The sequence below is a fragment of the Phodopus roborovskii genome, unplaced genomic scaffold, assembly GCF_943737965.1.
Source record: "Phodopus roborovskii unplaced genomic scaffold, PHOROB, whole genome shotgun sequence".
NCBI lineage: Eukaryota > Metazoa > Chordata > Mammalia > Rodentia > Cricetidae > Phodopus > Phodopus roborovskii.
Window position 1 is genome coordinate 1,666,779 of NW_026126408.1, and position 27,908 is coordinate 1,694,686.

Sequence of the window (27,908 nt, forward strand, 5' to 3'; positions counted from 1 at the left end):
CTAGGAAAGTAAGTCAGAAAGACAAATTTTGTATGTTTCCTTCCATTCATATTATGGTTGTTGGCATATCAACAAAAGAAGGTGCATAGTTTACTGAGGGGACTGACAGTAATGGGGAGGAAAATGGAAGACAAGTTAGGATGAAGAAACATGGTTCAAACATCATATGCTTTTCTTTCTTTTCTTTTTTCTTTTTTCTAAAAATGCCCTTAGGAATCTCAAGACTGTCCAATGAATATTGAACTAAAAACAGTGCTACAACAATGGTTAGTTCTTTCAAATTGTTCAGTATGTTTTTACAAGAGGATAAACCATTAGCCCTATTCAGTTGTAAAACCCAAGTTGTTTATATGTATTAAAAAGTTATTGTTTGAGAATTTCATAGCTAAATATAATATTTTTGATCAATGGTAACCACCACTCTCTTCTCCATTTTTTCTGTATCTATCACTTTCCTTTCTCAAGTTTATATACTTTTAAAACCTGCTGAGTCCATTAAACACTACCAGTATGTGCATAGATGCCTGCCCATCCACATAAACTAACAGTCTATAAGTTTGTGCATAGATGTAGGGCCACCACTTGAACATGACAGTCTACCAGGGGTTACCACTGAAGAAAACTCTCTCTACTCCTCCCACAAGTCATTGTTTTCCAGTATCTCTTCACCTTCCTGTTTCCAATCCATGCTATAATGTTGGCTGTCTTGAAACTGTACAGGTTTTATACATGAAGTCATACTCACTGTGAGTACATGTGTACAATTCCTGTCTCATTTTGAAAACACTAATTCTTACAAGATTTCCATCTCCTCTTCCAAGATGGTCACTAGTCCTTGGTGGAATGGTGTGGTACAGGTGTCCCAGTCAGAGACAGCACTTCACACAAGTTCTCTGCATTTTGAATATTTTTGAATCTTTTCATTAATCTCTTTCTATTTCATGGAGTATAGTATCTTTGATGAAGTTTTAGAGCTGCAGATATCTACAAATGCAAAGATGTGCATTTAGAAGTCAGTTTAACACTGTGCCCTTTTATCAGAATAGTGGTCTTATAAAGAAAAGTAAACAGCTATATTTATAGGAAGCCAAACTTAAAACAATCTTAAGTATGATTGCATTCAGATTTTCACTTGATTTCTTGTTGAACAAATGACGGGATCAGCTAAGCAAATGGAATTTTATGAAGAAAGGTAGAAATATAACATATACTACAGTGTAATTATTTTATTATTGATTTATTCTAGCTAAATGTCTTGTCCATGATCTTATTCACATGAACCTATATTTGAATATTAACTATAGTAACAGGTTCAGACTAATAAGGAAAGATAAAAAGCTCTCTGTTGGATTACAGTTTTGAAGAGTACCTTAAATGTTGTGCAGGAGTGGGATTTGTACATGCATTTCAGTGTTACCACACAGGGGAGCTTAGTTGATATAGGGAACTGGCTAACAATCACCATCATTTATTGGCTTCTATTCTGCATATCTTTAACTCTTCCAAATAGGGTAAAACAACTGGCTGAAGCACACTTTCTTTTATCTGCTAGGACAAAATATACCTGCAGAACAAAATGTCTAAATATGTAACTGATGTTGTTGTACTCATGATCCCACAGAAGCTATTGTTACATACACAAGGTCAAACCAGCCAGAATTCTGGCATGGACTGGGGAGGAATTCATGATAATCTTTACCATAAATTAGGAGCTTTAGGCAGCTGATAATTAACTGGAAGAGGGTGAATCATTATTCCTTGTGAGGTGGTGACTGATAAGTTACTTATGCTCCAGTGGATGGCCTCACACCCATGCATGTATGACCAGCACTAACTGAACTTAATGAGTATTACAAAGAGAAGACATGGAATTGTGAAGAGGATGAGCTGTGGAAGAGCTGTAGAAACAGGAAGGGGAATATGGGAATACTTATGAGTATATTCATTGTAAGCAATGAATAAAAAAAATAAAACATGTCAGGTGAAACTGTCAATAATTAGAGACTTGTCTTGCAGATGTACAAGTATCTCACAAGTCTGATTTAAAATCTCCGTAAATGTGTAAATAGTGAGTGGTGGTATGGTAAAGACTTATGAATTTTAGTATACAACACATATAATTAAACTTTAATAATTAAGATACATAATTAGCCTCATAATTAAATAGTAAAATTAGAAGAAAATAAAAAATCATTATTTCTGAATTGTTTTACATTATAGATACTCAATGTATAAAATATTGAATAAAATAATTATTTAGTTAATTATTTATATCTATTCACAGAAAAAAACATGCATCAAAACCATGAGAGAGGTATCTAGGGTCCTATTCTTCATTATAAAATATCACATAAATGAAGTTTCTATTGTTCCTCACTGAGAGATGAATGTATTTAATAAAAAGAATGTGTCTGGTGATTATATTCATGTACTAGATGGAATTCCAATTCACATTGTCTTTACTTGTCTTTTCCAATAAAAAAAAAGAACAGCTACAAATCCTATCCTAGTGATTAATTCCATAATGTCATTTTTGAAAAAAAAAAAGAGATATAAAGTGTGAAAAACTCTTTTAGGCATAAGGAAATGTGTAAGTGCTTATGTGTGCTTGTGTCTGCTTATGTGTATGTATGTGTATGTATGTGTATGTGTGTGTCCTTATGTGTTTGTATAAGTGTGTGTGTGTGTTTAAAATTATGTAATGGTATACATTGATGTTTTCTTTTAATAGCTTTTCGAGGCTAAGTAAAGATTTCCTTGGAAAGTAAACAAATTCATATTAATGATAACCCTACACTTGAGTGAAAAGATGGAAGAAATCACTACATTAGAAAACTTTTAAAATCAGTTTAAAAACTATTGAAACTTGTTGTGACTACTTATGAGTTTCATGTATAATATTCCTCTCTACTACTTTTAAAAAATACAGTATTTTAGCTTAGCAGGAAAAAAAATCCCTAAGTAAATGAAATCCTCTAAAATAAGATGTAGACTTCCATTATTAAGTGTCAGAAAAACCTGGTTGTAGGTCTTTTCTGTTTGTCTATCTAACAGAAACGTCCAGTGCGCGGACACGGGCATTGGTGAGAAGATGACTGGTTTGTGCAACCCATGGGCTCTGTGCTTTGCAATCAGATGAGCAAATATCTGAGTCATGATTTTACACCAAGTGTAGACTTGGATATAAACATTATGCTCATCTGTTGTATGTCACAAACTGGTTGAAAGCATTGATGAAGTGGGGAATCTTTCTACTTTGTTTCTAGAACAAATAGAGATTTGTCTTGGTTACATACTGTGAAAAAAGCTAAAAATTTCTGATATTTGTCTTATATTCAAACAGGTCAGAAAAAAGGAAGGCTATTTCACATATGAATCTGAATTTAAATGAAGAGGTTTATCATATTGTTATGATGATTATGTATGGAAACATGGCTAACTGCCATGATTTGTGTGATATTATTCATAATCATTCAGTAATAATGTACCATATATATAAGATGTCATATGTAGGAAACCATAGTGTGGTGGGTAAGCATGTTGATTATAAAATTAAAGACAGAAGTTAAATTCTGTCTATGCATTATCTAAATTAGAATTTAGATAAGAATCTTGCCCTTATGGACTTATATTCCCAGCTATAAAATGTAAATTGAAATAAAAATAATACCCTTTTAGAGGGTGGACAGCTATTTTTGTTCCTCTTCTTACAATGCTCCTAATAGTTTATCTGGGATTTAAAATTAGTTCTGCATTATTAAAACTAAACATGTATTTTTTTTAACCATGATGACTCATTGTCTTTAAGGTCTTTATTATTCCCTGAGATTTATACTTGTTTAGCAGTTAAACTGGCAGTCTTGGACACTGGTAAACAGTCTGAAACATTCTTTCTTCAAGATAGTACTAAAGTTCATCATAAAAATAAAAGTATAGCAATCATTCACATTGACAGAAAATTCTTTGAAGTATAAGATAAATAATTTGGTCCATATTTCAAATCATCATGACAACCATTCTAGTTTGGAAGACATTTAGCTATAGGCATGAAATTGTAGGTGGCAATCTTTTTTTATTGTTTTCTATAAACTGTGTTTTACCCAGATTCACTTTCACAGATAGTTCTCATCTGTGAGCCATTCCACATATATGTATTATATAGTTGTAGAATATAGGGAAATTTATCATTCTTGCACTAATATATATCTATTATACATTAGTGTGTGTATACACAAATACACACACAGACACACACACACACACACACACACACACACACACACACACACACACACACCAATGAAATACAGATTCTACTGTAATTCATTGGATTGGATAAATCTGTCAATATGCCAGCCACAGAAGGAAATATCTTTTTATTCAAAGTAAAAATCTAACTAAATGAAGTATGTCTAAGCACTTATAATTCATTGATGTACTTATTTTCAACTGCAGATTTGGTTTTTTGTTTTAAAGTTTTTCTTTAACATTCTTATCATGAGAGTCTCATAGAATCTTACTTGTGTTATATGTGCCAAGTGATAAAAGAGCCATATATTCCAGTAAAACTTACACAATTATATATGCTTTAGAAAGGATAGAATCCATTGCAAATTACTTCAAACAATCCAGATCCTGGGGCAATAGAATCTCATCTATAGCAGAAGGAATATTCCATTTTTAATGTAGTTTATAAATTTTATTTTAAGGCTTTATGAATTTGATTTTAAGGCTACTATTTATAAACATTAATTTCATTATACATGATTATAATATACCATTTGAAATAAAACTGTTTATCTTGGATTGTATTTACATTTATTTTTAATAACCTAATTTCATTTTGACATATGAAAATATTTAACTGCATGGAGGCTGGACATTTTTGTATTCTTGGTTAAACAACAGCACAATGAATTCATATTTTATTAATGGTGATATTCAGGAGTATAGAACCAGGGGACACTTCTGGATCGATTATGGTGATCAGATGGTGAGAATGAATGAACTTCACATCAATACTGGCTGTTCTCCAAAAACTACTGACTCTGAGGAGTAACCAGTGGTTTTGAAAGGGAGATGTTTTCCATCTTTTTCAAATTCCAAAATAAGAATCACACAGAATGCTAACCTTGATGACATGTTTATCTTGGAGGAGGTAGCTATGCTTCCCACTTCGACTTCTCTTGAGTTTAATCTTGACAAATACTGCCCTTGTCCTTGCTCACACCTGACCATCTCTCATTCATCTACTGGCTTATACTGTCCGAGATTTCATCATCTCCACCTACCCATCTCCCCTCTGCAGAGCCCCCAACACATCTGTATCATCCTGCTGCTGTCAGAATAAAGCTGCCTAACAAATCAGCCCAAACCCAGTGACTAATGCTACAGGCATTTCCTTTACAGCAGAGCCAGCTGTCTTTCCACACTCCAAGAAGTCTCTTCTCACCCTCACCCCTCTTTGACATCCACCAGCTCTCAATTCTTCCCCTGTAGTGTCCATGCAATTCCCTAAAATGGATATTTATCGAAAAGTAATTGTTACTTCTTATCTGAAATAAGATTTTGGATAAATTGATTAGCAGAATAGAGGATTTTAATAGCAACCCTACTGAATTGTCTGCTTGTCTCCTGCTATTGCACTAGTGTTCTTTGAGATTAACCTCTTATTTTTATATCTTCAGGGCTCAGCAGACCTGGTGCTGAGTGATTAAAAGACGAATGGATAGATTAAAGAATAGTCTAATATGATTTAGATCTGGGGAAACTTTCATGGCTGAGTCTGCTTTGATGTTTCAATGATTTGTTTAAACCTGAAGGTACCAGCACCTTTGATAATACAAACAATAATTTTATAGCCTTTTATTTGTGAACATAATTTTTAACGATACTTATGCCAAAAAGGTAAATAATCACTAAAATGAATAGTATATGTTGCAAAGATAGTATGTACAGTTTGAATGTCATTATCAATATCTTGCTCTTTGGCTTCCTTTGCCCTTTTTTACTCAAATGTCAAAGAGTAGGATGTTGACTTGTGAAGACTGGAATAATTCTCAACGTTCTTCTCTTACTCTGTGATGATACTGTCTTTCTCCTCTATAGATATTCTGGATAGGTATCAGAGGTCCTATTAGCTGTGTGAGTAATTTGAATTCTTAGGTAGAACTGTCTCCCTTCTTGGAAGCGAAAGGTTTCCAGGGGAAATGTAGGACCATGAAGAAATATTCCTTCAGATGACATATATCTGCCTGTAGGGACTCAGTGGATTTTTTTTTCTTCCCCTGCTGATGGCATGGGCTCCTTTCTTATAGATATCAGCTACAACCAGTTCTCTAAGCTGAAGACTCTGCCATCTTGAACACAGGATTGGTATCTAATGGTCCTTTCTATGGTTGTCTCATTTGTAGATAGATCTTCATTTCCTTTAGCACAGCTAAAAATTAGAGTTCCTTAGGCATCCAGGCCCCAACCTGCACACCTTCATTTCCCTGAGCCTAGCCCAGCATTAGACTTTCTCTTTCATCCAGGCATCAACATGTACTTGTTCCCAGGAGCCTCACATGGATCCAGAATGAATGTTTTGCTTAAATTGTCAATTTAATATATTCTAGAAACACCTGGATGGAGCGTCTTTGTAGACTTTTCTAAATCCAGTTGGCCTACTGGCATGTGTGTGGGGACTTTCTTGATGGACTTAATGTGACACACTCAGTCTATTGCAGACATTCTGTGAGGTTGAGTCCTGGAGGTTATGAAAGTTGAGAAAATGAGTTGTGTGTGTATGCATTAGTTTCTTCCTCCTTCCCTTGAGTATGAATGTGATATAACTAGCTATTTCAAGTTCCTGTGGCCTGGCTTATCTGCTCTGATTTGCTATAGCCTGAACTCATCAGCTAAAACAAACCCTTCTCCCTTGTGTTGCTTTCAGGGGGAGTATTTTGCACTGACAACAGAAACAAGACTGGGATCCCACCTTCTGGTTAGACTATTTACCTTAGAAAACTTCTCATTATAAATGCTTTCTCTCACTCTTCAACATGCACATTTTTGACATTTTTCTCTAAAGTGTTGTCCCTGAGACAACGCTTGAGACCCTACCTATCTCTTCGAAAGCAGTCAAACTTTGACTTCACACTGAGAAATAACCTCCTGTCAGGACAGGAGTGAAAACTTCTCATTTTCTTTGAGGAGTGGCGGTTAGGTGGCAACCATGTAATGACTCCACTATCTCCATTCTTAAAATCCCAGGATCTTTGTTTCATCTCATCCATGCCATGCTGCATTCCTGTCTCTCTTTCCAGCTGTGATAGGCTTAGTTAAAATTCTCTTTCCTCTTCACCTGTTTCGTTTTATCAAAATGGTCGTTGCTTTGACAAGCAATAACATTTCCTAAGTGTCACCATCATTTATTATGGCTTCTCTATATTATTTTCAGTTTCCTTTCTGTAAAGTCCAGAATAAATAAGGTATATCCTTTTGAGTTTACATTTTGTGTTTCTAAAACTTCTGTTGTAATTATTGCTTTGTGTATGTGTTTTTGTGTGTAGGATTATGGGGGGAGGGGGAACCAACGTCAAAATATTTGTGAAGAAGTCAGAAGCCAACGTTGTGTACTGATTTGTCTCCTTCCACATTTATGTGAGTTTTACAACTCTGATTTCCTTGTTTCTGTAGCAGTGGTTTTTATATCCCAAATCAGATAACCCCAAGTTTGCTAATTTAATCTTATTTAGTCATATTCATTTCTTCTTTTAATAGGTAACAATGTTTAAAATTGTTTATCTAGTGAATTCAGTTATAGATTTTAATGTAATTTTATGAAAGATTTTTTTTAAATTAATTTACTGACATCCTATTAAGCAATTTATAATTTTAGTATCTGGTAGACTAGTACTATGACATTTGCCTTGAAATATAAGCATATTTTTAACATCCTTTTATTTGGCACTTTCACCTAGATTATCTGAAGCAAAAATTGGGAATAAATAGAAGTATAAATTAACTACTAGGAAGTACACAATCCTGAACATTATAAGCTGACAAATTGGAAGACAGTTCAACTCATGGCACTTTAATTGTGAAAGGGTGTGGGAAATTTTGTTAAATATTATCTTGTTAAACTTGGGCATAGGAAAACTAAAATTAAGATCATCTGATTATGATCAATCAATGGAAATTGATTAATAACAATGAAGGAAATAAAACCTTAGATCTAAAGATTAAGATCTCAACATCTTTCCTCATTTTTCCCCAAAACACATCTTATGATGAAATTCAAAAAATAATTTAAAAAATGTACTTGTGTTATGAAATAGTCACTTTGTGCACAATTAGAACCAATGAGAGTGTCAAAACAGGACATAAATGTTATTCTTGATGTTTTGCTATCCGGATAACTGTGTTTCAAGGTTGGACTTCAATATGTGTAAGGGATGATTGATAAATACATTATCATTAACACTGTGAGCAATGTGTATCAAAATGGCAGATGCTGCTGGTTGCCTTAGAGAATAGGATGCCCCGAAGATTTTCACCTATGTCTTTCCCATTTTCTTTTCTTTTTACATTTTAAAAAGATTTATTTATTTTTATTATTTATTTTTATTAGTGTGTGTGTGTGTGTGTGTGTGTGTGTGTGTGTGTGCCTGAAGAGGCTAGAAAAGGAAGTCAGCACATGAAGGTTGAGAAGATATAGATACCAAGATAATGCTCTCTGGGCAAGCCCATCTTCCCCACAGATGCAAACAGGCAGAAGTGGGACCTTCTTTTGGAACTGGATTGTAAACACTGGGCCCTACCAACATGCTAATTTGCAGATTATTTTATTACTGTGTACTTTTGAATGCTAAATTGGAAACATCTGTCTTGATGAGAACATGACAGCATCCATGTCCAATGTTCCATGTATGCCCCATGGTTATCTGAGCCATCTCCTGTGGACATTTCATTTACTGAAATTAAGACTATAGCATAATTACGTGATTCCCTCTTTACAAAATAGAAGTAAATTTTTTAAGTTTTTGTTCCCCTTTAGTGGAAGAGTCCCATGTAACCAGAAAAGCCAGAAATGTGCAGAAATGACTCGTGTCCTATGACCTCTGTCATTAGGAGCTCAGTTTACACTGGAATCATTGTCTTGAGTCCCAGATGGCCTGTCTTTTCCCAGCAGGGCTCCACAAGATTCTACATGTACAGTGCTGTCCCATAGGTTTTCTTGTTATCTTTTCTCAATTTTTCTTTTCTAGATAGGGTCTCATAGAAGTTAAGGGTGACACTCAATTTTGAATCTTCCTCCCTCTGCCCCCCAAACCAAGTGCCAGGATCGCTGATGAGTAACACCAAATATGTTTTATGCTGAGCTGCTAAGTAAGCATTCTACCCACCTGAGCCTTATCCCTAGCCAGTAAGGCTTTATTTCTTTCTTTCCTTTTTTTTAAACTTTATTTTTATTTATTCTGTGTTTCTTCCACATCATGCTTCTTGATCCCATTCATTTCCCCATCTCTTCACATCTGCCCTCTGCTCCTGCACACCTTTGTCCATGTATCTTTCCTTGCAAGTGTCCATTGCAAAGAGGCATTGGTCTAGTTGGAGGTCTCTGGCTTCTACTACACTATCAATGCTGGACCCTCAGTGGGAGTGTCTCCATAGTCGAGACTGCTACTTATAGCTCTCCCGATTTGCTGTTCAAGTTTAGTTGGTTAATTTTTCCTACCTGCCCTCCAATTGTCTTTCCTGCCCTGACTGCCACCAACCTGAGAGTGTCCACACCTTCTAATCCCACAACCTTTCATTTCTCCAGTCTTTGGGGACCTCCTCATTTGACCTACAGAAAGTAATTCTTTAGCTGGGGATGTACAGAGGCTCAGTGGTTAAAAATCACTTGCTGTTCTTACAGAGGACAAGAGTTCAGTTCCCAGTACCCATATCAGGTGACTCACAACAACCTGTAATTCCAGCTCCAAAGGCTCTGACTTCCTCTTCTAGCCTCTTCAGGCACACAAACACATTTTATTTCCCCCCCCCCCCCGTTTTTTTTTTTTTTTATCAATTATTGACCTTACATTGAGTGGCTGTTTCTCCATTTTTCTCAAGTTATACCATTGAGCACTAGTTATCTGTAAAGCTTTCTATGAATCACTACATTGAAGGAAGAATGAGTTGTATAGAAAGAGATCTTATCTCAAAGGTCTCACCATCCCACAGGTCAAATGAGCTGCATTGGGCATTTCATAAAGGATAATTTTGGTGTACTTCTCAAAAGACTTTTGACATAATAGTGCAAAGCAAAAGAATCTTTTAGTTTAGAAACTTGAATGTTGACAGAAGGCTTTTTAAAACTGTGGAGGAGATGTTGACATGAAAAGAATTGGTGATTCTGGGACCCAAGATTCTGAGACACAAGAAGTAAAAATGGCCACTTTCAAGCATTGCTGCTAGGATGGAGAAGTATCCTGGCAGTTAGGAGCAAAGAACACCACAAAGTCACTGTAAACCTTGAAGGATACACAGCCTGCTCCAGGAAAAGGTTTCCCCAATGTAAGTGTATTATCTCTGCTCCTGCAAGGGAGGGTTCTTCAGTGAATTTGTTACAGCTCTGCTCTGCTCTGCTCCCAAGAAGTGTTACAGCTCTGTTCTGCTAGGGGAAGTTTCCCCAGTTCTGCTTAAGTAGCAAAGTGTAACAACTCTGTCCAGCTTCTGCTCCCCACTTTCCCCCTTAATGCCCATGTGCTTACAGAAAACAAAAACAAAAACACAATGTAATCAAATGCTTTGCTCAGAAACTCTGACTCAGCAGTAGTTTCCCTTCACACTGTAATACTCATGTCCTATCATTTCAAACTGACTCAAGTTGCTGATTTGACTTCTAATATGTATAAGGATCATTTGCTTCTGCTGGTTTCTGCTACCCATCGTAATTGGTGCCAAATTTGTTATCTGCTTCTTCCCTCCACTTGCTCTAGGCATCATCTCTCCTTGCCTACTAGGTAAATAAACTCTCTGGCTCCTGGATCCTGCCTCATCATCCAGAGTGCCACTTTGTGGGCAACTCTCTAGTTATTAAGATAACTTCTCTCCCTCTACTGAAACCCTCCCTGCTTTCTGGCCTCCTCTCCCTCGGAGCTGCCTGTTAAGCTCTACAGTTTCCTTAAGCCAATCTGGATGTTTGTGACCTTGTCCCTCTTGTCTCTCAGCTCCCACATGGGGCTTACAGACTCTCCCTCCAGTGAAACTCATTGTTTAATCCTTCCCTTCTTCCTCCACAGACTCTGATTTTATTAAAGCCTTGATCTGGCCCCAGTGCAGTTCAAATGAACAAAGTTGGCAAGCTTGATTTTCAATGATGATAATAACATTTGTCATTGTACAAGCAAATGTTCCAGAAATCTTTTATGTCTAAACTTACTCTTTCCTCTATTTGTTTTTATCTACACCTGTCTGGGGAAGCTCTTACATATGGATGTTTATTATCTAAGAGTCCCCACCTCTAACCAACAGCCAGTCCCAATAGTATCAGGAAATTGCTCTATGTCAAGCTGTCAAGGGCTGATTCAGTCCCTTTAACTCCCTTATTTATCTCTACTTCACTGCAGCTTACCACTTATGCCAGTCTTTTCTATTTTTGTTTGATGATTTCTGTCCTGGAAACACAAATCATAAGCCAAAGGACCTCAGAAAATGGGCAGTAAAAAAAAGTTAACAAAGAGGGTCATGGAGATACACTGGTAGTAAGATGTCCAAGAGGGAACAGGGTAAGGAGGTTTTATCTCTATTGAAGATGTTGCATTTGGAAAAGAAAGAGTTAGACATTTTGATCCAGACATCAGGTGATACAGGCCTGGAGAAGTTGTGATAGGGTTTTTCTGTTTTAAGCATCATCTCCATGTGATTTGATTAAAACTAAAAAGAGAATATAAAAATCAAAAGTCAAAAACAAAATACACACAAAAAAAAACCCAACCAATAAATCAACCAAATAAACCAAACCAAACAAACAAAACCAGGATGCAGGGAGTTCTATTGAGAGAAAAGATAAAGGATAGTTATAAATAGAAAAATCTAGAGAAAACACCGTTATTTTCAGAAGTTTTATTATGTTGGTATTTTTAATCCAAAAATTTTGCTACTATATTTTTTAATTTTCTTATTCTCATGTGACTGTATGTGTTTTTTTTAGAGAGTTTTCTTGAACCAGTTGAGATCTATGCATTTCATAATTGACTAAATAAATACCACACTCATTATTTTAATTCCTCTATAATCACAGAACTCACATTTTTAAATGATTGTATGCTGTTTGATTCTGTTATGATAGGATCTCAGGTTGCTCAGACTGACCTCAATCTTGTTATGTAGTCTAAGCTTGCCTCAGACTCTTGGGCCTTTAGGCTCTGCTTCCTGACTGATAGGGTTACAGATGTGTATATGGGGTGTGTGTGTGTTTCTATGACTATTTCAGTAATCACTCTTTCTCTGCTTTTTCAGTACTGTGGCTACAGGGACATACCATTGTGCCTGGTGTTTTGCATGGGTCCTGGTCATCAAACTCATGAACTCATGATTGACCAAGAAGCACTTTACCAATGGAGTCCTTTCCCGTCCTCTCAAAGATTCTCTCAAAGTGACTACATTCAACTATATTCTTGATTTCTTTCCTCACTCCAAAGTTATTTAATCATTCCCCAACTCAGTGCACATTCCATTCCGGGTTACCTATAGATATCCCTGAAACCCTCACAGCTAACAGCTCCACTATTGCTATCTATGTCTTAAGACAGATTATTTTATTTCAGTATCCTTCATAATATCATTCCCTTTAGTATAGATGAATTAATGAAACAGTCACATCCTTAGGAAAAAAATATAACATGCTGATTATCTGCTCTTGCTTTTCAACTACATTTTTATGATTGAAGTGATTGTTTTGTTTGATACATATATACACACACATACACACACACACATATGCACTTACGCACGCATGTACACACACACATGCATTTAAGGATAAGATGAAAACTGTGTCCTTTGACTGTCTACTCTCTATTTGTGTTAACCTTAGACTCTATTATCTGCCTAATTGTCAATGAACATCTGAATGTTTTTCTATTAGAATTAGACACACAATATTAAAGAGGCCATAGCCTAATGGTTATTTTTCAATGCAGTGAACTCAAGGCAGGGAAGAGTTATGATACCCCTCTATAACTTTTCTTTTATACCTGGCTGCACTGCTCAGCTGGATTAGCAGGGTAATTAGAATGTTGCCATTTGTTATATCCTTCTCTGGTTCAGACTATTTCTCAGTAGGGTACAATCTGTTGTTCTTTAAGATCACCAATTAATATAGGCCAAATTAATGGAACATGAAAATCAGGGAGATGAAATTCAAACTTTAAAAAATGTTCCCAGACTTCAATAGGAATACTTTCTACCACTAAATAATTAGGTTTATTTACGACTTAGAAGTGTAATTCTAGAGAACATAACACTTCTAATAATTTTGGCACATGAAAGGATTACAATTTTTGATGATGTCTGTCTGGATTTTAGGTATTTGAAATCCTCATGGTCTCTTCAGTGAAGATTTTACTAGTGATTTCCAAATGACTCAGAGTTGATCTTTGGAAGGACAGAGTTAATGAAGCACATATTTATAGGCTGATTATTGAAGTTAAGACCACAGATTTTAAATCTGTAAGCGTCTAGATTATTTACAGATTTTTGTCCTTTTTGAAAAAAAAATTAAAATATTTATTTATGAGTATTAGTATGTGTCTTTGTATGGGTATGTTGTGTGGGAATGCAGGTGATCATAGAGGCAAGAAAGTGTTGAATTCTGTGGAGCTAGAGCTATGGGGAGCCATGAGCTTCTTAACATCAGTGCTGAACTCAGATACATTATATTTGTAGTTTTTATAGTTTCCATTTTTCTGTAGTGAGTTCATTTTTTTATTTATGATCATAAATAAATGACTGCAACTACTCTTTGTAGAAGCCTCTTAATTAGAGTACTTTTTTAACCCTTTCCATTCTGTTACCTCCTACTAAATGCATGTCTTAAAAATATGTTTTCTCCTTTATAGAGTCCTCATGGATCATCTTTCATGCTTCAAAATCCAAGTCAGTGATTATTTTTTATTTAGTTTACAGTGCAAACAATCTTTGGCTGATAAGCTTGTCAGTCTACACCCACTGTTACAGATGAGCTCTGAAGTGTCTTCAAAAGGCTGTAGACTTGATCAAGGCTTCATCTGCGGACTGAGGTATTTACTGGTGGGAGTGGGGTAGGGGAAATATTGGAATAAGAAAGTGAGATCATTCAATGGGTACGTCCTTGAAAGAGACATTAGGACCCTGGGCTCTCTTCTCCTTCTTTGTTTCCTAACTACCACGACAAGAACTGTCCTGCTCTACTACAAATATGTTCCTACTATGAAGGTCTACCTACCTTACCACAGGTGCACAGTGTGGCCATTTACTGACACCTCAAAAACTACAACCAAAGATATATCTGTCCTTATAACACCTTTTAGCTGAATTTTCCCTCAGAAGGAAGTTGATTAATACCCCTCAGTCATTGATGTGTCCTGAGAAGGAACAAGGCATTTTGGAGTCATCTTCATGTCTTCAATGCAGCTATTATTGTAAAATTGTTAAATTACCCATGCACCACCCCCTGTCTCCTCTATCTACCTTTATTTCTTCCTGCTTATCTGTCTGTCTGTCCTTCCTCCCTCTCTCCTTCACTCCCTCCCTCTTTCCCTCCCTTCTTCTCTCCTTTCCTTTTTCTTTCTTCTTTCCTTCCTTCCTTCATTCATTCCTTTCTTTCCCTTGCTACCTCATGCCAGGGCATATCTTTTGGAAAGGAAGAAATCAAATTTATTTTATACCCATTCATAGTAATATAGCATATTTTCACAAGGTGTCATGTGAAGCTTTGAAACATGTATACACCATATAATAATTGATTCAGTTTAAAAATATTCTCATTAAGTGGTTTTCATTTCCTTGGCTGGGAAACATTCTCAAGGTTTTATTCTAGCTTTCTGAACTGCACAGTGAATAACTATTATCTCTTGTCCCTTACTAGCCCATTAGAATGTCTCACTCTGGTCTGACTGTAACACTATACCTGTTGATCAACCCCTCTCTAGCTCTTGGTCTTTTTCTCCTCAGTCTGTGCTAATGACCATTCTTCTCTTAACCTACCTGATATCCTATCCATTTCCTCTGTTTGTCAATTGTAATACACCACATGACACTATGTAAGTTTTGAGACCCTAAACATGTGTGTGTGTATGTATGTATGTATATATTGTATGTATGTATATTCGTCATACACATACCATATATATTCTCCCAGGTAATAAATTATTTATTTGAAAAAGAATACTCAAAGACACTTTTTATTGTGGTCCTGAAAATATATAACCCATCTGCAAAGACCATAACAACAGACCACCTGCTCATGCTCATACCTGACACTGTTTTCAGATGTAAGGTCTTCCCTGAACTTCTCACCAGGAACACCCCCAGAACTTGAATAGAGTAATAGCAAACATTATGTTTATATGGAAAGAACTATGGTTAATATTTCCAAGACAAAGAAATTCATGTGGGTAGAGTGAATAGAAGCAAAAAATATCAGATATTGATAATCCTGTCTGTCACCCTGTAGGCACTGATGTTCCAAAAAGTTGCTCATTTGAATCCCGGAGTCACCATTTTTCATAAGAGCTCTGTCATGTAGGAATTATTGATTGCTTGACTGACTGGTACCCATTTGATTGGTTTCAGCTTTTTAGAAAAATACACAATTTATTATTTAAAACCTCCTTCTTAAATCACATTACAAGTAAATGTAACACTTCCATTCTTCACCTCATCACATGGCCACACATTATCAGGTTTTCTTGAGGCCTCCAAACAACCTCAAGGAATAACATACAAAGATGAGACCACTCAGAGAAGGTGAAGTTCTCTGCTATGTAAGGGTCCCAGGTACCCTTAACTATTAACTTGACATAAACTGAAGTTATCTGAGAATGGAGTCTCTACTGAGGGACTGCTCAGATGCTCAGATCATATTGGCCTTTGGGAATGTCTGTGGAGGATTGTCTTGATTGGTCATTAACATACTAGGGCCCAGTCCTGGGTGGCACCATGATTTAGGCAGGTACTCTTGGTCTATATAAGAAAGCTAGCTAAATATAAACCCATGAGGGACCCCCAAATCCGAGCCTCTGCCAAAGAAAGAGGTCTCAGCTGGAGAGCTCCAGTTTCCAGTGAGATCCATCCGACTATCCTGCAAAATCTTCTCAAGTTCCAGCTCAGCCCTTGTCCTTTTCTGCCAGCTATTGACCAGAGGTGAGTGTGGGCCCAATCGGGGCTGCCTAACCCCTACAACCTCTTTTCCCCCCTACCCCGCCTGAATTCCCTGGGTTGGCCCCTGATCCTGCTGCTCCTGTCTCTGGTCCCCATCAACAGCACCCTTGGAGCCCTGATACACCCCCACCCATCCCCACCGCCAGCCTACCCCCCCTACCCTGTGCCCTACCCCACCCATGGTCCTGCCACTCTGGTTGAGCACTGGGACAGAGGGTGGAGCCAACAGTCCACCCTTCTTCAGAGACGTCTCAGAGCAACTATGAACAAAGGAGACCTGACTATCCATGCAGGACCACCCATAATTTCTACCTGCTTGGTCTGTGACCACGCCTCCAGTCCTCTGCTGGAGTCCCGGGTCCCTCCCAGAGATCCACCTATCTCTGCGGGTCCACTCTGATTCCTGCGGGCAAGATCCTTGATGGCCAAATGGGGGCCTCTGACAAAGAAAGAGGTCTCAGCTGGAGAGCTTCAGTTTCCAGTGAGATCCGACTATCCTGCAAAACCTTCTCAAGTTCCAGCTCAGCCCTTGGCCTCTTCTAACAGCTATTGGCCAGAGCTATTGGCCAGAGGACCACTGTGAGGACCTGCTGGCATCTTCTTCTGGATCCTCATCCTTGACACCATCCCTGGATCCCTGTCTGCGGAGTAACCTCCTAGAGAGCTTGGACCACACAGAGCTACAGATATTGAATCTCAGACCCACATAAGCCCATTGGGGAAGTACCATAGAGAGAGGGGGAGACCCCACCAATACCTACTGGAAGAAGCTATGGGAAGAAGGCAATACAAGAGAACACCTAACAAGAGAAAGACAAGCATTAAACCACCAGAATCTAGGGAATCTACACCAACTAGAATGGAACACAATTACCATCATGAAAATGTTAGAGGCCCTCAAAGAAGATGAGAGAAAATCCCTTAAAGAAATGGAGGAAAAAACAAAAACGTGGAAGAAATGAACAAATTCCTTAAGGAAAGGACAGAAAGCCAAGAAAAAACAATTAAGCAGGTGAAGGAAACAGTTCAAGACTTGAAAAGTGAAATAGAGAAAATAAAGTCAACACAAACTGAAGAAATGCTAGAAATAGAAAAGATGGGCAAAAAATCGGCAACTACGGACACAAACATAACCAACAGAATTCAAGAGATGGAAGAGAGAATCTCAGGCGCAGAAGATAAACTAGAAGAAATAGATTCATCGACCAAAGAAAATCATAAATCCAACAAATCCTTAACACAAAACATCCAGGAAATGTGGGACCAAACCTAAGAATAATAGGCATAGAGGAAGGTGAGGAAGCCCAGCTCAAAGGTGCCGAAAACATATTCAAAAAAATCATCGAGGAAAACTTTCCCTATCTGAAGAAGGACATGCCCATGAAAGTACAAGAAGCATACCGAACCCCAAATAGGCTGGACCAAAGAAAAAAGACCCCTCAACATATAATAATCAAAACACCTTGCATAAAGAATAAAGAAAGAATATTAAGAGCAGCAAAGGAAAAAGGACAGGTTACATATAAAGGCAGACCTATCAAAATTACACCTGACTTCTCCATGGAAACCCTCAAGGCCAGAAGGTCCTGGATAGATGTTCTAAAAGTATTAAGAGAACACGGATGCCAGCCTAGGCTACTATATCCAGCAAAACTCTCAATCAATATAGATGGAGAGAACAAGGTATTTAATGACAAAACCAGATTTTCCCAATACGTATCTACAAATCCAGCCCTACAGAAAGTATTGGAAGGAAAACTCCAACCCAAGGAAGGTAACTACGCCCACAAAAATGTAGGCAACAGATAATCCAACTACACCAGAAACCAAGGGTGAAGCAGAACTAACATATTCACAATACCACTGCCAACAACAAACCTAAATCAAACAAGCATCAACAATCAATGGTCCTTACTCACCCTCAACATTAATGGTCTTAACTCACCTATAAAAAGACACAGGCTAACAGAATGGATACGAAGACAGAATCCATCCTTCTGCTGCATACAAGAAACACAACTAAGCTTCAAAGATAGACATTACCTCAGGGTAAAGGGTTGGGAAAAGATTTTCCAATCAAATGGAAATAAGAAGCAAGCAGGCGTAGCTATCCTAACAAGTTAGACTTCAAACCAAAATTAGTCAAAAGAGATGAAGATGGTCATTTCATATTCATCTCAGGAGAAATCCATCAACACAACATCTCAGTTCTGAACATCTATGCCCCTAATACAAAGTCACCCATATTCGTAAAAGAAACATTACTAAAACTCAAAGCTCATATAAAACCTCACACACTTATAGTGGGAGACTTCAATACACCACCCTCAACAATAGACATGACCACAAATCAGAAACTCAACAAAGAAACAAAAGAATTAACAGAAGTTATGTCTCAACTGGGGTTAACAGATATCTATAGAACATTCCACCCAAAGACACAAGAATATAACTTCTTCTTTGCTCCACATGGAACCTTCTCTAAAATTGACCACATACTAGGTGACATAACAAACCTCAACAGATACAAGAGAATAGAAATAGTCCCCTGTATCTTATCGGACCACCATGCTTTAAAATTGGAATTCAACAACAACACAAATAGCAGAAAACCTGCAAACTCATGGAAACTGAACAATGTGCAATTGCACCACTCCTGGGTCAAAGAAGAAATAAAGAAAGAAATTACAGACTTTCTAATATTCAACGAGAATGAGGATACAACATACCTGAACTTATGGGACACCTTGAAAGCAGTGCTACGAGGGAAGTTCATTGCACTAAGTGCCCATATCAAGAAAACAGAGGATAATCACATAAGAGAATTAACAGCCCAACTGAAAGCCTTAGAACAGTGAGAAGCGAATTCACCCCACAGGAGTAGATGCAATAATCGACTTGAGGGCTGAAATCAACAAAATAGAAACCAGGAAAACGGTACAAAAAAATCAATGCAACAAAGAGTTGGTGTTTTGAGAAAATCAACAAGATAGACAAACCTTTATCCAAATTAACGAAAAAGCAGAGACAGAACATGCAAATTAACAAAATCAGAAACGAAATGGGGAACATAACAACAGGCACAGAGGAAATCCAGATAATTTTCAGGTCATACTTTGAAAACCTGTATTCCACAAAAATTGAAAAGTCAAAGGAAATGGACAAGTTTCTGGAAAGCCTTCCAACCAAAAAACGTCCAGGGCCAGATGGATTCAGCACAGAATTAAACCAGACATTCAAGGAAGAACTAATACCACTACTCCTCAAACTTTTCCACAAGATAGAAACAGAAGGTTCATTGCCAAACTCTTTTTATGAGGCCACAATAACTTTGGTATCCAAACCTCACAAAGACACAACTAAGAAAGAAAACTATAGACCAATATCCCTGATGAACATCGATGCAAAAATACTCAATAAAATACTGGCAAAATGAATTCAAGAATACATCAGAGAAATCATCCACCAAGACCAAGTAGGCTTCATACCTGGAATGCAGGGATGGTTTAACATACGAAAATCTATCAACGTGATCCACCATATAAACAATCAGAAAAAGAAAAACCATATGATTATCTCCCTAGATGCGGAAAAAGCCTTCGACAAAATACAACACCCTTTCATGATAAAGGTCTTGGAGAAGTCAGGGATAACAGGAACATACCTAAACATAATAAGAGCAATATACAGCAAACCAACTGCCAACATCAAACTGAATGGAGAGAAACTGAAGCCAATTCTTCTAAAATCAGGAACAAGACAAGGCTGTCCTCTCTCTCCATATCTCTTCAATATCGTACTCGAAGTTCTAGGTAATGCTGTAAGACAACAAAGGGAGATCAAGGGGATCCAAATTGGAAAGGAAGAAGTCAAACTGTCTCTATTTGCAGATGATATGATAGTTTACATAAGCGACACAATAAACTCTACCAGGGCACTCCTACAGCTGATAAACACCTTCAGCAAACTAGCAGGATACAAGATAAACTCAAAAAATCAGTAGCCCTATTTTTTTTTCAGACGACAAAGAGACAGAGAAAGAAATCAGAGAAACATCACCCTTTACAATAGCCACAAGCAACATAAAGTATCTTGGTGTAACGCTTACCAAACAAGTAAAAGAACTATATAATAAGAACTTTGTGACTCTGAAGAAAGAAATTAAAGAAGATACCAGAAAATGGAAAGATCTCCCATGTTCTTGGTTAGGTAGGATTAACATAGTAAAAATGTCAATCTTGCCAAAAGCAATCTACAGATTCAATGCAATCCCCATTAAAATCCCACCACAATTCTTCACTGAACTTGAATGGATAATAACCAACTTTATATGGAAAAACAAAAGACCCAGGATAGCCAAAACAACCCTATACAATAAAAGAACTTCAGGAGGCATCACCATTCCTGACTTTAAGCTCTACTACAGATCTATAGTTCTGAAAACAGCCTGGTATTGGCATAAATTAGACAGGTAGACCAATGGAATTGATTGAAAATCGTGATATTAATCCATACACCTATGAACACCTGATTTTCGACAAAACAGCTAAAATTATACAATGGGGGCAAGGACAGCATCTTCAACAAATGGTGCTGGCACAATTGGATGAGGGTGTGCAGAAGACTGCAGATAGACCCATGTCTGTCGCCATGCACAAAACTCAAGTCCAAATGGATCAAAGGCCATCAATCAGGCCACATTGAACCTCTTAGAAGAGAAAGTAGGAGGTACCCTTGAACAAATTAGTATAGGAGACTGCTTCTTGATCATAACTCCAGGGGCACAGACACTGAGAGAAACAATTAATAAATGGGACCTCTTCAAACTTAGAAGCTTCTGTAAGGCAAAGGACACAGTGGACAAGACCAAATGGCAGCCCACAGATTGGGAAAAGATTTTCACCAATCCTATAGCCGACAAAGAGCTGATCTCCAAAATATACAAAGAACTCAAGAAACTAGTCAACAAAACACTAAATAACCCTACTAAAAAATGGGGTACAGAACTGAAGAAAGAATTCTCAATAGAGGAAATCAAAAAGGCTGAAAGACACTTAAGAAAATGCTCCACATCCTTAGCTATCAGGGAAATGCAAATCAAAACAACTTTGAGATACCATCTTACCCCTGCCAGAATGGCTAAAATTAGAAACACCAGTGATGACTTATGTTGGAGAGGATGTGGAGAAAGTGGAACACTCCTCCACTGCTGGTGGGAGTGCAAACTCATACAGCCATTTTGGAGATCAGTATGGCGGTTTCTCAGGAAAATGGGAATTAGTTTACCACAGTACCCAGCAATCCCCCTCTTAGGCATATACCCAAAGAATTCAAATCCATGCAACAAAGACATCTGTTCAACTATGTTCATAGCAGCACTATTTGTAATAGCAAGAACCTGGAAGCAACCTAGATGCCCTTCAATTGAAGAATGGTTAATGAAGATGTGGCATATCTACACAATGGAATACAACTCTGCAGAAAAAATGATGGTATCTTGAAATTTGCAGGCAAGTGGATGGCACTTGAAGAAACCATCCTGAATGAGGTAACCCAGTCACAAAAAGAGGAACACAGTATGTACTCACTCATATATGGATTTTAGACCTAGATCAATGGATCACCAGCCTATAATTCACATCACCAGAGGAACTAGGATACAAAGTGTATTCTAAGAGATTTATATAAAGTCTCTCACAGAACTGGGAAGGGACAAGTCCCCCAGAGCTCAGGTGAAGTGGGGGGGGTGTCAGCGAATGGAGAGAGAAGTAGGAGAAAATGAGGGGGAGGAAAGGAAAACTTGTGTGACCAGGAAGATTGAGCCTGGTTAGGAATAGAAGATAGGAAAGAGAGAGAGAAAGAGACAGAGACAGAGAGAGAGAACATAAAAGAGGGAGTCAATATTGGTTTGAAGATAAAACTGAACACAAAGAAAGGTCTAGAGAACTACAAGACTGCTCCCAACTAACAATCTCAGCTTCCGTGGAAAGCCTATCATAAATGCCCTTCCCGGAGAGTGAGATCAACAACTACTTTCTCCATGGAGACCTCAACTAATGCCTGTTGGAAACAGGATCAAACTCCCATACATAATCACTGAGTCGACCTAGAACCCAGATGCAGATGGAGAGGACAAGACCATGTGGCAGAAACACATACAGACAACTTACCTGAACAAGGAGGAGCTAACAGCCACTAGACTGATACCTGGGAAGCCAGCATGGGACTGACTCAGACCCCCCTGAATATGGGTCTCAGCCAGAAGGACTGAGCAGTCTAAGGGACCTCAGACAGTGGAGCCAGGATGTATCCCTGGTGCACAAAAGGACTTTGTGAACATATCGCCCATGGAGGGATAACTGCCTTAATCTAAAGACAGGAGAGAAGCCCTAGTCCCTACTTCACAGGACCTGTCAGATCTACATGACCCCAACTGGATGGCATTCCCCTACATATGGAATTGGGGTGGGGGATGGGAGGGGAGGGTGTTTAGAGTGCATGTGTTAGGCCAGATAGGGCAAAAGGGAGGGAAGAAGGGAGGGTAGGAAGGAGGGAGGGAGGGAGGGAGAGGGAACTGGGATCGATATGTAAAATAATAAATTAAATTTTTAAAAAAATGCTTTGACTCCAAAATTTAAGTTGAAGGACAAGTTACTGGGGAAAAGGATTTCTATTTTTGTTTCCACAGAAAATGAAAAGATGTGGATTCGTTCCAGACTAATGTTGTTTGATCACGCCAGACTGCCTGAAACAGATTACAAGCTGATCCTACATTCAAAACAGCTGGGCAAAGCAGCCTTACAGATTACAGCCAGGATTTCTGAATCTTCTTCGAATCCCCGATGACAGAGCCCCTTACCAGCAGGAAGTAGTTTGGAAAGAACAACACTCAAATTCCCAAATTGTGTATAAAGGTTTGTTTTCATTTAATTGGACTTTGTTATATAAAATAAATTAAAAAAATATCCCATGAGTAATTCATTATGTAACCTACCTACATAGGTTCTGCCTCAAGTTTCTCCCCTATTAGCTACAGTAAACCATTTGGTCTTTTCTGTTGCTTTCAGTCATAGTACTTTTAACAGCAATAGCTCAATATGTTTGTATAGTGTGATAGTATAACTTCTGATGAATGATGAGTCTGTGCATGATACATTATTTTAATTGATTTATTATGTTATTTTAATTGGAATGCTCACAAGGGAAGAACACTGAAAGTCATTCATTCCAGAAATGTGGAAGTCATTTGCTAGCATTCACTATTTGGGTGTTTGTTAGTGTCTGCCTTTTCCACATACTGCTGGTGTAAGACTGAGATAAAATTATATGCACTGTTATTCTTCCAAAATAGTTCCAGATACTACAGTTTCAGCATTTATTTAAAATTCAAATTGCCCAAGCATTTTCTTATTTCTTATAGTAAAGCTTTAACTGTGTGAATCAACCAAGCTTTACAATTTTTTTTTTTTTTTTAAGAAATTGACCTGTTACTAAAAGAGTAAAAATAGGTAGTAGACAATAGACCCAAACTATCTCTCCTGAGTTTTTTAAAATTTTTATTTTAAACAAGGGATGCTTTTTAGATGACCTTTAAATCAATGCATCCTCTACTTCTGGTTCACATGTTGTCTAATATTACACATTAATGGCAGTTCTCAACCTTTCTGAAAATTTCTTGTTGAAATGCCAAGCTTTGGTGATTTTAGGTCACCCTAATGTGTTTCATATCAAATCATATATATCATTGCAATGTATTTGAACACAACTTTAAAATATGTTAAGACGGTCAACAGATAATGATGAGTTATGACCATAAATTTGTGATTAAATATTAGCAGAAGCCACAAATGATATTTGAGGGTAATAATCCTTAGGCAGAGTTGCAAGTAGACAAATTATCTCTACTGATGAGTGATGATTGGAATGATCAAAACATAAAATTTAGTTCTGATCATGTTAAAGGTCAAACTATTATCAAGTATATGATTTAGATGAACAGATCCCTAGTCTTTCAAACTGCTTCAGTAAAAGATAATTTCTAGTGGATGGAGTAGTAGTTAGAGGTTAAGAACACTAATTAATCTTCTTGAAAATCCGAGTTCAATTCCTATCACCCACATGATGACTACAAATAATCTATAATCCCAGATCTAGGGGATCTACTGTCCCCTTTTGACTGTGAGGTTATTGCATATACATGGTAGACAGATGTGCATGCAGGCAAAGAATAATACACATAAAATAAAAATTAATTAAATCGAAAACAGAAACTTTCCTATATATAGAACTTATGGTGTTTTGGGGAACAAGATAAGAGGAATAAATGCTTTTGAATTACTCTGTTAGTATAAAATAATTATGGTTATTTTAATTATTTTCATATTTTCCTTGTTTTTACAGTGATGATATTACAAATGAAAGTAGATTTAAGTGTTGGAGACTGTCCACCTAATTTAGTTAGAATAAAATTGGTTTTTATAAAATCAGAATATCATGTGAATATTCATTAAAATATATCATAATCACATGTGTAGTCTTAAATCTATATAAGAAATGTGATATTTAAATTTTGTTGCCATATTGTTTCTTGAATATGAAGGACTATTTCAAAAATTGTATGAGAAATAAATTTTTCCCTTTATTACATTGAGGATTTTTTTTAATGTCATTGTAAGACTTCAACACCTTAAATCCTAAGTAAATGCTCTTGCGTGGCATTGTACTCACTCATTTACTAGATGTGTCTTCCATGACATTTCAGGTACTTCATGACCTTCCACCCATCATTTGTTCATTCCCACAAGGCCATTCTGTATTCTGCTTTGAATAGTTCTGTAAATCTTTTCAGTTATCATTCCAAGAGCAATTTATTGATCAAATTTGCTAGACTTCAGTGAGTCTATAGACAGTAGAGCATATTGATAAGTATAGCTGCAAGCTGGTATAGTGGGGAAGGGAGGTGGCAGGGAATTCACTAATCAGAAAGTCACTGTTAACTTTATTTATACCACCTCAAGATCTACTAAATATATTTTACTTGTTTTTATTAAAGAAGGTTTCATGTAATATGTCCAACTCCTTGTGTATTTGCCATGATGTCTCTATGGTTGTCACTCACTGTCATTAAGGTTATATGACAATTTCTATACTGATCACCCTGGAGAATCATTAAATTCTCAAGCTATTTCTTTAGTCCTATTGTTTGGATCATCCATCTGTACAAAAAGCATAACAATGATGCAAAAAGACCTCAGTACTATCAAGTAACTCTTATTAACAGGACTAGCCATTAAGTCCATTCACTGGTTCAAAATAAAGAAGTAGATAATGATTCTGTCTATCAAATTTGTTCTTAATTTTAACTCATAACAGAGGTTTAAAACCAGAATCAGTCTGTTTGTTGTTTAGAACAAAATACTATGTTTCATACATCTTGAATTTTTAATGAGTTTTTTGTTTTGCTCGAAATTTCATTTATATGTTTACACCTGGGAAAATATCTTTACCATTCCTGTCTGCAGTGACCACATCTCACATTTCTTGAGGTGACAACTTATACAGTCAATTTTGATTCTCCTATCTGTAAGGCAGTATAAGGTACAGATCTGTATGGTACAGATAAAACACTCCAAGTAAGGTATAAAAAGATGGAAAAGATAAACATAAATGCACGTGCGCGCGTGCGTGCGTGCGCACACATGCGCACACACACACACCATAAAGAAAAGACTTAAGAGATTCTTTAAGTAAATTTATATTATAAGAGGAAAGGCCTGCTTAATGCTTATTATGTGATTTTTCTCACTAGCTGTTCTTTTTGTGAAATTCGTAAGTAGCAGAAATAAAGCTACAAGCTGAATCTACTTGGTTCCTCCCTTTTATGTCCCCTTGTTTCAGCTGTCACTCATGATTGACACTTGCAGAGTGGGCCATTGTTAGTTGTTTATTGTTTGTTAAACATGTAACAAGAGACTGGACCATTCATTATGTTTGTTGGAGATCATAAAAATACTCAAAACAAACAAACGAAAAACCCAAACAACCAAACAAACAAATAAAGCAAACGTGGGGCTGGAGAAATTGTCTCAGAAGTAAAGAAATGCTGCTCCCCCTAAATATGCCTCTTTAGTTCTCTGCAACTTTATAACACTCCACTTAAACTGTGCAACTCCAGCTCCAGGGGACCTGGTGATGTCTTCTGGAGTCTATGGGTAACCACACATACATGGCATGTATACACACAGACACAAGTACACATAAACTTAACAAAAGGACTGAAGGCAGATGATGAACACAAGTTATGAAGAGAAAGTATAAAATAAAGGGCTTTAGGTTTTGGTAGTGAGTAAGTGCTTATAATATATTTAACAGTGAAAGTGTAAATTCCAGTGCTAAGATATATAGCCTCTACCCCAAATGGCTATTCTAAGAGTTCATTGAATTGGTAGAACTGTTCATTCTAACTGTACATACTTTCAGAATAGTTGATTATGATGTGAGACTTTTTGCTTGCAAGCTTTTCCAGTAAAGTTTAGGGGAAAAATTGTACCAACTTTTTTTTTTACATTTTAACATCTTTATTTGTTTTCATTCATTTTTTTATTTAATTTATTATTTTACATGTTGATCCCAGTAACCTCTCCCTCCCTCCCTCCCTTTTACCCTCTCTGCCCCCTCACATGCACACTGACCACCCTCCCCTCCCATCCCCATTTCACATGTAGGGCAATGCCATCCAGGTGGGGTCATGTAAATCTGTCAAGTCATTTGAAGTAGGGACTAGGACTTCTCTTCTGTCTCTAGGTTAAGGCAGTATCCCTCCATGGGGGATGTGTTTGCAAGGTCCTTTTGTGCACCAGGGTTACATCCTGGCTCCACTGTCTGAGGTCCCTTAGACTGCTCAGTCCTTCTGGCTGAGACACATATTCAGGGGGGCCTGAGTCAGTCCCATGCTGGATTCCCAGCTATCAGTCTGTGGGCCCGTTAGCTCTGCCTTGTTCAGGTCAGCTGTCTCTATGTGTTTCTGCAACCTGCTCTTGTCCTCTCCTTCTGCATCTGGATTCTAGTTCGACTCGGGGTTTAGGTATAGGCTTTTGCTTCTGTTTCCAACAGGTATTAGATGAGGGCTCCATGGATAAGTTAGTTGTTGATCTCACTCTCCGGGAAGGGCATTTATGGTAGCCTTTCCACAGTTGCTCAAATTGTTAGTTGGCAGCAGTCTTGTAGGTATCTAGACCTTTCTTGTAACATCTTTTATATTCTTCAACCATCATGACCCATGACCAAACATGATAACATTGTAGCTATACCATGAATACTCAAAAACTACACTATATTAAATGCCTTTTAATATACTTTATACAATTCATTCTATTCTCCCAGCTACAGCATATTCATTTTATTTACTGAAAAACTGAATAAATAGCACCCTACATGTATCAACTCTTTTTGTTTATTGTTGCACATTTTTCAAAATAATTTCACACCTGTCTTTATAAAGATTCATGGAGGTA